We start from the raw sequence: 12279 nt of genomic DNA, 5'->3' as shown, positions 1-12279 counted from the left end.
AAAAAGATTTTTTTTTTCCTGTTTTGGAGCGTCTTGCTGGGTAGTGCTTCGTGAAGCCCAAGCAGGACAGTTTTTACATTCAGAAATGGAATAGTGAAAAATGAAAAATGAAAAAGTGATTTGTTTGATTTGTGTCCTCAGTGCTGTTGGTTTTTGGCTGCCCTAAGTTCACCGAACCATCCGGAAGTGACAGGCAGCACATAAATTTATAGAATCAATACGGTGAGTTTGTTCCAGTATGATACTTTTTCTTTTGTGAGCCTTCCGGATCGTTTTTGTCCGCGTCGTGGAACTTCTGATCGTTTCTTGAACGGAAAATGTTATTTTCGGAGTTTGATAATTATGTTCAGATTGCGCATTCTGTCCGGGCGGGTGTTACGCAACTAACAATCGGTTGTGGATGCTTTTTAACCGTTCGATGATCCTGGAGGGATCGATTCTGCTTTTCGTATAATTTTGAGCAGAAAAACCGACTGTGTTATCCTAGGGTGTTTAGTTCGAACGCGCTTCCTTTCGTTTTTCGATTATCTGAAAATACAGTACCACCCAGTACAGTTTTTCAATGGGCACAGTACAGTTTTTCAATAGGCGTGTTTTTTTTTTTACGTGTATCGTTGTTTTATACAATCCGATGACCCTGGAGGGATCGGTTTTGCTTTTTACTGGTTATGGAGCAAAAATATTATTGCACAATCGACAAGCATTTCGCGAAATACTATTTATACTATAAATAAGCTATTGTTTTCTCTTTTGATTACCGGCATTCAAAAGATCAATTTGAAAACGCTTAAACAACACATATTTATGGTCTATCGCCAGCTTTCTAGGCGAATCCTGACAATATACCTTCCCCAACCTCCAACTCCGTAGCACTTATGAGGGTGTCGCTGAGTCGGTGGCCTCTCATTAAGTAAGTGCTACATCAACATTTCCTTCCCCTTTCCCAAGTTACGTTAAAGATGGGCGTGGCCGGGAATAGCGATATTCATGCTTTTAATATTTTTGTTTATGATTTGAACAAGGTTTACTCCCCTGCCTTGTTCTTGAAAGTAGTCAAGATGAAATTATTAAAAAGAAACATGAATGTTGCTAGTATCCAATCTACGAAGTATACCGTAACTACGCTAACGCTAACGCTCTTATTGTCGCTGAAACCAGGCTGCCATCGGCAGCCATCATTAGAATTCCAATTTTATGTCACTGATCGCTAGTATATGCTAAAACTTAAGGGTCCTTTCGGTTTTCTCAAATTGGTGTACTTTTCGATAAATTTTGGATATTTCTTCACGTGATATGCCTCATATTTCCCTCGGAACACATAGCAAGCTTAGTGGCATCGTGTAGAGAAAGGATATAGTTTGAAGTTAAAAAAAAATGGCGAAAAAAAAGAATTTTGAAATTTGAATTCATAGATCACCAGGCTTGTTAGGCTACAAAAACAAGGTAAGCAATGGTTAACAAACATCATTTTTTGTATAACAAAGCAACAAGTTTTCAATGGAGTTACCAAAGTTACCAATTTTGAGAAATAATTCGTTAGATGCATTTAGTCAAACAAATATAACACTGCGGAACACGTTTTTGTCTCCAGCACCAAAATACCACTATTCACTTAAGTAAGGGTTGCTAAATCCATTACCATTTTCAGAAATATCATAGCACTTCTAGTTTTTGAGATACTGGCTGTTGAAAATGCAAAAAAATGACTATTTCAGCCAATTTGCATGCAAGTTTGCCAGCTTGTAAGGTAATATATTGGCTTAATTTGCCACAGAATTCAAACTTTATGTGTATAGCAATAATTATCATCAAATTTGTAATACTTTCAATGCGGAAAAGCTATTTTTTGATGGTTTAGAAAATTGTTGTATTTTCCGTATAGAAGAAACGAAGATTTTTGTATGAAGACTGCAAGCATGTTGAAAAAATTGGTTTAATCGAAATTTAACCGCGCAATTTCAATCCAATTATGTCTGAAATGAAAGTTCAAGTTCTATTTTGCGTTTTTGGTGGATTAGATTACAAAAAAGTTTGATAAATTGTACTTTAAATTTCATGTAAACATTAATAAAACCAGTGGTTTATACAACTTTGTCGACCTGTAGCTAAAAATTGTGACGTGTTGGAACATTTCTGAGAATGGCACAAGATTCAGCAACCCCAAATCTACTAGAGACACATAATTTGATCCTTGAGACACGCAAAAATGTCATTTTTGTTACGCTGTGTAATTCGTGTTACCTTTTAGCGATTTTTCGTGCATAGACACAAGCACATGTGCGTTACTGTGCGCTGAGTAGCGAATCAGGCCATGCATGTAGCCCATTGTTGGTGTTTTATTCGAGTCGAATGAAGAATAAGAGTAATATTTTGAGTGAAAAATCTTGCGGCCATCTTGATTTCAAGTAGTAGAATGAATTTTTCACCTTGATAGTGAGTGCTATGTCGAATTTAGAGGCTTTCAAGAAAAACAAGGTGACGTATATTCTCCATATTATTCTTCATTTTCCTGACGTTATGTCCTTACCGCAACCAAGCCTGCTGCTCAGCTTAAATTGTTATAAAAACAGGTTATTAAATAGGAATTTCCTTTCATAATTCGTTTTTGATAACAGAATTATTTTTGGACATATCTTTGAAATCAGGAATAATAAATAAAAACCGTCTAACAACATTGATTGAAATAAACAAACTTTTTTTTCCATATGCATTGTTGCACATTGAATGAAGTTTATGGATTGCGCGTTGGGGCATTAATATGTCTTGTGGTAATATCTGTAGTTTTGAAGTAAAACTTTGCCATAAGTGCATTAATTTAGAATGAAAATCTTCAATTTTTGAGCAAATAAATCCTAGATTTTCTGAGTCATAAAGTATTGTTTTAACTACGGCCAAATATACATGTGAAAAATAGCGAAATTGAAAGATAAGAAGCATGCTTTGTTCTAATGTGGACGTAATCCCGAAACGGAGGGGTATCATTTTGAGGTTGAGAAATCAGGCGGCTATTTTGGACTTCGATGCCATCTTGGTTTATAGCAGTTGAATGATTTTTACCATCTCAGTGCTCCTCGTGTTGAATTATGAGGCCTCCGTTAAAAAAAAACAGATTCTTTCTTTCTTATCTTATCTCAGCTGTTCAACTAATTGTTCATTTCTATCAGGAATAGCATAAATTCTTTGTTTGGCCTTAAAAACAAAGAATTTATGCTATTCCTCAACTCGAAGAAATGCACAGGAATTCTTCAGGTAGCCAATAATCCTATTTAATAATTTGTTTTGAAGCTAGTTAAGTTGAGGAGCTGGCTTTGTTCCAGTAGGGACGTAACGTCAGAACAAAATAGAACAAGAAGTAAGCGTAACGATAGCATCAAATTTCTACATGTTGAGAGCTAACAAGGTACAAAACTAATTCTATTACTTAAAACCAAGATGGCGTCAAAGATGGCCGCCATATTTTTTGTACCAACGATTGAAAACTTGTTTGTTTGTTGTATAAAAATGATGTTTGCATTGAATGCACTCGCCATATACGTCAAAATTGAACAACATGATTTACAAAATCGTTCATTTCATGGGGTAAATATTATTGCTCACTCAGTTTTTGTAGTCTCTTACGCAATTTTTGTCAGGGATCGCAGTAGGCAGCGCGCACGAACGGATGTGTCAAAAATTGATCTGTCACGTTTTTATCGCCTCCGCAAATTGTTATATTCGGCTGGTGCAATTTTTGAAAAAAGTGTCTATAGCGGAAACAAATCGGTTTATTCTGCACGCGTTCAGCAGGGCAGTGCTTCGTTAAAGCTCAAGCAGTAGGTGAGGTGAAGATGTGCTTCGTTAAAGCCCAAGCAGTAGGTGAGGTGAAGATGCATTGAAGCCAAACCTCAGATTTTCGGGGGCACGGATCTGGAGAGCCGAATAGCGGATGCTGCTGGGGGCTTGAAGTGACCGAACGATTAAGGTTTCTGCATGAACCGCTGTCTGGTTCTCTAGATTTGTGCTCTTAAAAGTTTGAGTTTTGGCTTCTTTCATCTTCACCAGAAAAATCTTTTTTTTTGTGTCGTCTACCGAGTGATATTCTGCTGTTTGAACTAGCTTCAAGCTAAGCAGCTGTTAGCTAAGCTGATTAAATTGGAGAGCTCGTTTCATGCTTTTGTTTTAAATAAAAAAAAAACGCATTTTTAAAATGACAACAACAGTAATGTTACTTCAATAGATTGATTCAACAAAATATGAGCAGTTCGTCATTACTAGTGTCGACTCTTTTACATTAACATTATGGGGTTTTCCTTTTATTTTATTTTATCATTATAAAAAATAACCTTTGAATAGTTTGACGCTTAAAGTGTCAACTTACCAACTTCACGTCGTCTTCAGAGTATTTATAGGTGATTTTTTAACTGAGGTTGCATGAATTGCATCACCTTACTAAGGTGAATCCTGATCATGCAGCTATGATCCCTCCCTAATAACAAAACTGCTTCCCGTGACAACCATGGAGATGCAGAGGTGATCTCGGTCTCTAGTAACAATGGACGTCACACTAACATTTCTTCTTTTCCACGATGACCGTAAGGACGTGGCCGGCGGCGTTATTGACTGTTAATTGTTTGGAGTTCTCGAAAGTGTACATTGAAGATGGAAAGCTACTCCCAAGCTACATCTCTTGGTTCCTTGTGCAATTTCGATTATGCTGGTTAATCACGGGGTAGCAACTACGAATTTTACGGTCATCAATTAGGGGGCCAACAAAAGACGATTTCCCTGTAGCTTACAACAAAAACACGTTGAAGATAGTTTCTCCCTTTATTCAGTGGCTTACACAATTGTTTACTCATTTACTTGCATATTTCAAGGAATCGTGTAACTTTTGAGCAATAGCACACTAAAATCAATTTCGTCATTATGCGCATTACCCAGCTTAAACCCACGTTAATGAGTAGTTATAAGTTAACGTGAACTGTCAGATTCCCCAAAAGTGTCAATTTCCCAAAAATGTCAAAATCATGTTGGCCACGGTTCATATATATGGGGTTGACACGCTTGGAGGGCCCGTGTCATCAATGCTTATCTTACGCAATTTCTCTTAGCTTTCTGATTTTGATCTCAGAATTGAAAACGAGCGGTGTGCTAATGGTGAAAAAACGGTTTTGCTAAAAAAAATCAAAATGGCGGCGAAATCCAAAATGGTCGCCATTTTTTTTTACTTCAAATGAATGCTGAATTCCTTCTGTATACGATGTCACTAAGTATGCTATGTGTTCCAAGGGAATTATGAGACATATCAAGTGAAGAAGTACTGAAGATTTATCGAAAAATGGGCTTTTTCGCAAACTGTTTAGCAAGCTGGCGTACGAGAGGTCCACCAATTTGAGAAAACCGATGGCAGCCTGGTTTCAGCAAGAGTTGCTCATAATCGAAAGTGGGTTATCTGTTATGGAGTTACTTTGATAATGGAGTATAAATCGAACAAAATTGAATGAATCACGAACATTTATAGGGCATTGCATACCTATATGGCGTTTAACGCTGTATGGAAATTTCTGACTGAGGATTACAAAAATGGTCCCAGTTTGTGAAAATGCTTTTCGCCAAGAGATTTGAGACCATTTCCAAGTTCGATATTAACTAGGCCGTCAAATATAAGTGACCAACTATTCAAAACTACATCAAATAGTTATCGTTGTTTGTTTTTGTTTGTAGGCGTTTCGAAAATGCTAAAATCGTATCAATTTTTAATATTCGTTTATGAAGCCTCGAATGTTCTCGATTCAAATGCAAATAGCTCTTACATGCAGTTTCATACTAATATTCTTTAATTTTGCTTAACCGATTATCAGAAATTATGATTTTTCGTTTTGTGTGGTAACGCACCATCAAAGTTACCCGCATTGTCAAAGATACCCCGTTTTACGGTATTTATTTTAATGCTCATTAGCGCCTCCTAGTGGAAAATATGGAACCAACAAAACAAGCATTTGTGGCCTTCATACAAATAAACAACTTCGCTGAAGACTCTATAGTTTGCTAAACATAACTCAAACTTGATATTTATGAGTTTATAAAATTTGCAGCTCATCAACGCCTCCTAGTGGCAGTTTGTTGAGTTAAGCAGACATGCATTGTATAGCCCTCGATTCTATCAGCAACTTTACTGAACTTGACAGCTTCACAAATCTTCAGTTTCTTGAGATATATTTATCCTGGTGTTCGGCCATTTGGCCGAATGTCGTTTGGCCGAATTAAGAACAAAAATATAATCAAATTGTTCCAACGCTGATGAGTAGGAGACAAAAGTGTGACTCAATAACTGATCAGCTAATCAATCAATTGATTTTTATGATGTAGTCAAGTGCTCCAAGAGAATAATTGAAACGATACGTTAACTCAGGACGAACGTATGAACTCGCGTCAATATTCTCATCTTATTGTTGATTTTGTTTCTGGGTTACAACGATGTGCTAGGGTTTAAAGTGATTTTCATCACAAATTTTTCCTTCTTTTAAACATAGGCTATTCTTTCAATTTATTTTCTTTTCATAACTATTTATGTTTATGTTTTAACTGGGTTTTTACCTTCCGGCAGCTCTTTGTAGTGATACTGATATAATAATTATTTGCATTACACTTGCTTTAGTTTTTATTAGAGATTTTTCCTTTTTTAATCATAAGGTGTTCTTTCATGTTTGAATATTTTTCATAGTTCATTGAAATTATAGCTTATAATACGCTCATAAAATGTTTTATAAAAACATATTTTCAGCACAAGAGTTAATTTAGGTGAGATGTCATTCTCCTCCAAGATTAACTCTGCACGGTTGTTTACGTAAATTAGTAAGGAGCAGGCTCACTGTTTTTCCGTTGTCAAAAGAAGAAACCAAAACTCGAAAATTTGAATTGATTTACTTAGTACGATTCAAAGGATTGAAGTGTATGCTAACTGTAGTTCACCATTGTTTTCAATTTCGGCCAAGCGGCATTCGGCCAAATGACCCGGAACCTTTATCCTCATGACAAATGTATGAGATCCCTGTAGTAACATTTTCTGAGCAAGCGCTATCATTCGATGAACTAACCACTGTAATTGTAACTCCCAACTAACCACTGTAATTGTAGAAAGTATAACTTTATATATAACTGTTTCTGAGATATAAGTGTCCAAAGTTGCAGTTTTTTTTTTCTATTTTTAGACCTTTTTTCACAAAAACCCCTCCCCGTTATGAACCATCTCCCTTTTGGAATTTCTTATATTTTCAGTAAAATTTAATTTTATCTACTTTCCAAAACTGCAGAAAAATCGAAAATCCGTTCAAATTTTGTGAAGTTATCGCGTTTTGTATAAGGAGTCAAGTCAATATGACCCCAAGGTTCGGAAAACGTATTGTTTCCATGAAAATTACGCTAGCAAATTATTTTTCAAGATTATGAAAAAAAATCCTCACAAATGTATGTACATATCGATTCACTAATAAAATATTTACAGCCCTTCAAAGTGCTTTGGGGTTATATTGAGCCCAGAACACAGACGAAGGCTCAAAGCAAAGTAGTCATGTTTTTATGGTCAGCTTGGGCATTGAATATATTATAATTGTTGTTAGTTTAACATTTGATAATATCATAATAAAAGTAATTTGCAATATTGAAACAGAAGATTAGGTTTGCTTTTGATACAGCATTGACACGCCATCTAATACCCACTGACTGATCACCCTGCATGTTACTTCCAAAACTACACTCAACTTCATGCTTCACGCCAAAACTGTTATTCAGCACGCTCAACCAACCAACAATATCTGAAAGGCATTCCGACAGCTACTTTTCCCATGTGTCGTCCTTGTCCAAGACTTGGCATTGTTCACCGAAAAGATTCACATTTACCTAGCTATCGTGCTTATTTTTCACGCTACATATCCCCAGCTCAAAAAACCAGATAAAGTTGTGATGTGCATTCAAGTTTCAAGAAGAATGAGCTTGGCGCATTCAGAAGAATTTTCTTCCGTTTCGTTCCGCTCGGTTCGGGCAACGACAAATGTAGCTTAAATTTTGGACAGCGTGACAAACAAATTTGTAAATCCGCGATTTTGTACAATAAAAATAAACAAAAAAAGAGATATATTATACTTTACAATTTTTCTTCGTGAATTTTAATGAAATAACGTATATTTTTAGCCAATGAAGAATGCAATATCTTTCAAAAATGCACTGAAAGCCATTCATCATCGTTATTATTGTTGAAAACTGTCAAAGCACTGAACTCAAAGGCAGCAACTGCAAGTGCAACCGTTTGTTCAGGAAGAATGAGGGAGATTTGGCCAACCGAAACCGAGCAAAATTTGTGACAGGACTTGAGTCGAGATGAGCGTTGTTCCTTCCGTGATGAGAAACGATTTATGTTGGTCTAGTAGACAGGTGCAAGTACAATAAAGCTTTGCAATCTGACAAGCAGGATTCTCGATTACTTTTCCAAATCGACGTAAGTAACATTCACACGATTTGGAGGAAAAAAAATAGAAGAATAAGACCCATATTTCTAAATCTATTTCAAAATAAATCTAGATCTTGACAATTTTTCTTCTCGAGTATCTTCTAACACTTTGTATCATCCCCATGGAAAATTTCAGGTTACACAAGTGGCACATGAAAAATTTACCTCAATATTATCCAAGCTAGCTTGTGTTCACCATCCAATTGTATTTACCTGAAAGAAATAGAAATAAAAATAGAATTGTTATCATTTCTGGGCGTCTATGGCAACAAATTGTCCAAGATAATCCTGCTGTATAAAAGAAAGACAACCGTTTAGCATTCTTCACATCCCATCATATCTTCGAACCCCCATCAGAGAAATATTTATTTTACAGCCTAACCCAATAGAGAGATGCTCCACGTCAATGTCTGGATGAAAATGCTCAACAGCAGAGACGACTTTGACATAGATAACCACAACCACCAACCTGACCTAGAAAAGAGGAAATTTATTCTTAACGAGCTCAACGAAACTTATGCATTGTCTGAAGGCATCTTCTCCTAGCCTTGTGCACAGTCAGGAGATGAGGAGAGACCCATTTACGGGCTGATAATTTCGTTTGAGTTGTGGAACCTAACAAAAGATAACGAAACACCGTAAGCTCACAGTTTATGCATTTTGATGACAGTGCTGTTTGACCTAGGTTTTTCGTTGTGGTTACAACAAGGTATATCGCAAGTATATTGGGAATGAATTCTTCTATCTGTTTACGGAAACTATCCCGTAAAATTCTGAGGAATTTGATAACATTTTGCGCTACCTCAATTTGAGGGAAGTTTCGATGAAAAACATGTAGGTATTTCTACTATATTAGTGAATTATATTCCTATTTTATTGACTGTTATAGCTCAAGACTAGCTCCTTAGGACGAAACCCCATTTTCCACCTTTTCGAATGACGTGCGACATTAAAAGTTGTGCCTTCGTCGTTCTGCAAGGCCAGATTTTATTTTCTCCTTCGCATAACCGCCGGATACATAAAGCATTGCTTTTTCAACCAAGGCTAAAAAGAACTGTGCATCGTTGCTTATCATTAATGTGTCTGCTGCTCCCTTTCTCCATTCTGGAGCTGCAACCAAAGCAAGCTATTCGCGCGCGATGGAGACATATAATGCATCTTTTCAAGCTTCCGCTGTAGTCGATGCTGCTTTGCATTCCCATGCTCGAGAGTAGAAAAGAATCTTCACGGCTGTGCTACACATTCATCGGAAAGCATAATGCTCCATTCTGAAGCGTGAGCACGGTTACAGATGACGAAGACGGAGATGACGATGGAGGAGGTGGGCTTTTAAGTGTCTCTCTCCCTTCGGGAAGACAATTGCCTTCCGCTTGCTGGCAGTTTTATGAGCTGGTGCTCAATTTCACTCGTCATTTCTTTTTATATGGGAGCGGTTTTTCTATGGGCTGGTAGCCGGTTTTAGTACGCATATAAAAGAGCTGTTGATGTATTAATTTGTTTATTTGAAAAGCAATTGGTAGCTATTGACAGTGTGTAGAGAAGTTAAAGGTTGTGTTTTTTTTTCATGATATAAGAGATTGCTCGTATCATCAACAAATTTTTTTCGTATTTGCTTGATTTATTTGTTTCTATATAATGAAACTGATGATTTGCAACAATTTTTGCCATGAGCCTCCCGGTCAACCAGTCAGTGATTTTCGGTAGCGATCGATATCGATTTGCTAAGAATACAGTGTCTTACCGATTTTGGCAACAAGCCGTGATTTTTATGTTGCCAAATTGGGGATGTTGCCAAAATCGGGAATCTATATAAATAAAAATGGAATGGTGTTTGTATGTCACGAAATGGCTTGAGAACGAGCTATCGGATATCGAAAATTCTTCCATAGTTACGTTCCTTAAGTGTTCCGACGTGTTTGTGTACATAAAAAGCTAAGGATATTGAACGGAAAAGTCAGAAAAACGGGAGTGAAAAAACTGTCATTTTGTACGGAACGTGTCATGACGTTTTACAACAGCCTACTTGATGGCAAGACGAAGTTTGCCGGGACCACTAGTTTTGAAATAATTATGTTTTTTATCATTCTACTCTCTAAATGTATAAAAAATGCATGTAAACTGTTACGAATGATGTGAAAAATGTCTGGGAGCCTTCTTCAATTCAGTTTTTGACTCAAAAGCATAGACATCATATACTGGTTAGATGTACCATCTGAAAAGCACGCTTGTTGTACATATTACATGCGTGGTATCACTTTCAGTGGTTATTTGCGACTAATCTAGAGTGCAAATGTGCAACTTAAAAGCAATACCATAGATATAAAATACAGGATCCTTTCGAGTGAATTTATTGTTGGGATTTCCTGAACATAGAGTGCAATTTTGGTTACCATACGTTTTATGTAGTGGACAAGGTTCTAAGTTGGAAAAAGTGGAAGTTCTTATAAATTATTATGCTAAAATTAATGTTATCACAGTCGAAATGTTATGTCAAGTATGAATATAAAAAGAGAAGATGAAAGATATCCATCAAATATTTACAGTAAGGCTCGTAAAAAAAACTACACGTCTTTTTGGATCATAGCACTTTCTCAATGCTTTTTATTAGTGATCCTTTATAGAGAGATAAGCGGAAGTTAAATGGAATGATTTGGCAACAGACCAGCAGTGCTGATTTTGCTCGGCGTCGAGAATAATATTGTAACACGGACATGACTTTCTCATTGCTAAAAAGTGTATTTTGTTTTGTTATAGATCTTTGAGCTACATATCCAAACTAATAAACAGCCGAAAAAATCAACAACTAAAAATCGCATTGACAAAAATTTAAAAAGAAAAATATTTTATTTTTTTGCTTCATGCAAAATTACTTTTACCGAAATAATTTCAAGCGGATAGCATTACTCGTGAAGAAAAGTTCAAAACAAACATAACGCATGTTCGTTTGGCTCACACTTTGACAGAAATGTCAGCTTCCGCGAATCTCTCTATAAAGGATTACTACTTTTTATCGAGACCGCCAGACCCAGAAATAGAGTAATGACGAGTTCTTCTTATGCATTATGTTCGTTTGCTGAGATGCGTGAAATATTTTGCTGAGAGTAGCAAAATGAAGGATCAGAGGATTGGAAGGAGTTTCTTGTAAAAAAAAAGTTAAAGAAATAATTTGTGCTGCAATTGTTGAAGCAACATGAGGAGTAATATTTGAATTAAATATTGGTGAACATTGTTGAAAGTTTGCTGATGAAATTTTAAATTTCATTCATTTCATTGAGTATATTTTTTCCTGAGAATACCGTTTGATTTTTACGAGAAACAGCTTGCGCAATTTCGTTGGCACATATTAATTTTCACAAGGATTGATGCTTTTGATGGAAATACAATCGATTCAATAGGGATATAATTTTCGATTTTATATTTGTGGGATTTACTGCAATATCCGTAAGAATTAAAACGTATGGTAGAAAAAAATAGCTTAGATTTTGCGGAATCAGTGGAAACAATTGTAAAAATCAATACTTTAACTCTCTCCTTGCAGAAAAATGTGTGCAAATTAACGTTTATTTTTAATAACATTAAAAATTTTCTGGTGAAATTTTAAATTGTAGCGGTGTTATCATATGTCTATAGTAAGCATCCACATATTCTCCTGTACCACCTTCCAGCTGTTGCAAGGATGTGTCCAATGCTGTAAACATTCGACAGTTTCCACGACGTTCGTTTTGATGCCATGGTCAACAGTCATTTTATTTTCCTGTATTCATTCGCTTCCGTCACTTCTCACACACAGCACG

The 12279-nt window shown here is 36.1% G+C and overlaps 1 protein-coding gene across 10 annotated transcripts in view; it reads right to left on the bottom strand.

Annotated features, from left to right (window-relative positions):
* Positions 1–12279, bottom strand: part of LOC5573236 (rap guanine nucleotide exchange factor 4) — a 1027655-nt gene that overhangs the window by 490966 nt on the left and 524410 nt on the right. For 2 of the 10 annotated variants that reach the window (XM_021840364.1, XM_021840365.1), the window contains exon 2: positions 8651–8698. The exons of the other annotated variants lie outside the window; for them this stretch is intronic. The gene's annotated coding sequence lies outside the window, so the exon portion shown is untranslated. The remainder of the gene's footprint in view (positions 1–8650; positions 8699–12279) is intronic. 10 annotated transcript variants of the gene reach the window in all.

This window comes from Aedes aegypti, chromosome 2 (assembly GCF_002204515.2).
Source record: "Aedes aegypti strain LVP_AGWG chromosome 2, AaegL5.0 Primary Assembly, whole genome shotgun sequence".
Taxonomy (NCBI): Eukaryota; Metazoa; Arthropoda; class Insecta; order Diptera; family Culicidae; genus Aedes; species Aedes aegypti.
The sequence above is the reverse complement of the archived record's forward strand: the minus strand, read 5'-3'. Positions and strand labels throughout refer to the sequence as shown.